The sequence below is a fragment of the Charadrius vociferus genome, unplaced genomic scaffold (assembly GCF_000708025.1).
Source record: "Charadrius vociferus isolate BGI_N301 unplaced genomic scaffold, ASM70802v2 scaffold411, whole genome shotgun sequence".
Lineage (NCBI taxonomy): Eukaryota > Metazoa > Chordata > Aves > Charadriiformes > Charadriidae > Charadrius > Charadrius vociferus.
This window is the reverse complement of record NW_009646935.1, coordinates 296623-298866: the sequence shown is the minus strand read 5'-3', so window position 1 is coordinate 298866 and position 2244 is coordinate 296623.

Below are 2244 nucleotides of genomic sequence, written 5' to 3'. Positions count from 1 at the left end.
CCGCTCCCCGGCCCCCGGCCCCCCGGGCCCCGGCGGTGCTCCTCGGGGCCTTCCGTGTTTGCGTCGCCTTCCCTCTCCCCGCCGCTGGCAGAGTGCCCGGGGTGCCTCCGGGCCTACCGTGAGGCGGTGTCGCGGCCTGCTGCCTTCCCCGGGCAGGCGTTCCCCGCGTTCGGTGGCTCAGAGGAAGGTCTGTCCTTGTAACTACAGCCTGTCAAACCCCGCTCCGCAGTGAGGCCCGGGGTAGTTGTTACGGTTAATGAGCCGGGGCCTTCGCACCGCAGCATCCTTAAGGAGGGAAGAAGCTGTAGCACCTGCGCTGGAGAACTCCTTCCCGACCTCTGCGGTGGAGGGCAAGAGCTGCGGTGCGGTGGGGAAGGGGAGAAGCTGGTACGTGGCCAGAGGAGAGGTTTGGCCAGCTGCTGGCCCTCGCTGCAGGGCCGCACATTGGGACTTATCAGCCAGTTCTACTGGCAACACCATAAGCTCTTCCTTTAGGAGAAAGCACGTCCCGAGCATCCACACGCCATTTGTGGTGTTGTGCGCAGACGCGCTTACGCTCAGGCGCGATCCCTCCTTCTTTAGGCTCGACCCTTGGTTTCCCGCAGCAGAGTCTGAGGCATCGGGGTTTATAAAATGATTAATTTAATTGAAAAGTATAGCAGCAAGAACAGCCCCAGCTGGTGCCTCCAAAGAGGGGGGCCCCAAACAAAGAACTCCCTGGGAAATTATACCCTTGTGATCTCTACACCTGCCCCTTACGCCTGTCTCTTAGTCCAATGGTGATTTTTGGTCTGTGGTCTTCAAATGTCTCATTGGAGTCTTTTTCTGTGTCCAGGCAGGCAGGCTCTTATCTTGTTGATTTGCAGTTTCAGCCCAGGGTTGGAGCTTCCTTATCTTCTGGCTTACGCTCCTTGTGCACCTGCACTCACTGGCCGAATATGGAGAACTGAAAAGTCCCAGACTTGGGAAAACCACTACCAAAACATGAGTGTGATATCAAAACACTTTCCCATACTAAAACACTTTCCCAGACTAAACACAGCACTATATCAGCTGCTAGGAAAATTGTAGAGCTAAGAAATGGCAGCTAAAATAATAGGATCTCTTCCTACATGTTTTTTTCATATTCATAGGTCAGGCTATGTCCTTTAAAAGCAATTTTTTGATGCACTATTTCATGGTTCTTAACTGGTGTGCTTAAGCTATAGTATTACGGAGCAAAAATAAAAACTTATTTTTATCAGCATAAATGCAGAGAAAAATTATTTACTGTCACTAGATGTCTGTTAGCGTACCTTTTTCTTTTACTAAAACTGCCGTTTAGTCTTGCAAGCTGAAACCTCTCCTACCGTTCAGCACAACTGCAGCCAAAAATGTCACAGGCGAGTGAAAATGTGGACCTGCAAGGTAGGGATTTGGCCACAAGAGGTCACGCAAACCCAAACGATACTGAAGGAGTTTAAAAGCGTGTTCCTTCCAAAAGAATTATTTCCCCTTAATTTCAAAGCATAATTTCCCTTTAACTTATCATCTATTACTTTCATAAACAAGCTGATGTGTCCCCAGCTACACACACCTCAAACTGAAGTAGAAAAACCAGCTGCATTTAGTTTCCTGAGAACAGTCCGGGGGATTCCAAAGCACATGGACTGCACAGCGCTTGGAAGTGGAACATGCTGCAGGATAAACCCCTCTGCACGTGTTGCTGTTGCTGTTCCTGTCAAAAACACTCGACAGGCCTGGTACCTGCACAAATGTTTGGGTAGCACATTGTTATCAATTGTTTGCAGGAAATAGGCAACCCTATTTAAATTTGTAACTGTCTGGAAAAATTACTTTCTGATCATCCATCTGGCAGGTAGAAGCAGGGAGATGGGCTGAGGCAGGGAGGGGAAAAACTTGGGAGAATGCTGAAAGCAGCCCCAGTCACTAAAGATGAAGCCTGTTTTGAGTAGACTCCATGTAGCTTCTCCCTGGAGATGACCGTTGTCAGTTCATATGAGGAACAGAGATGATAGAAAACCAAGAGGCATCATCTGAATTTGGTGGTCTCCTGAGCCAACATGGTATCAACACCACAGAAGTCACTTTGGTGTTGGGGTTGGTTTTGGTAACCCTGGGATTTCTCCTGTCTGGCAGGAGCTGGTGAGTCAGTCCTGGTGACTCTGCTGGAAGAGGGGCATGTTACTGATTTGGCACAGCTGTGGAGGTCTCGAGAAGAGGCCTTGGAATTTATGGACCATG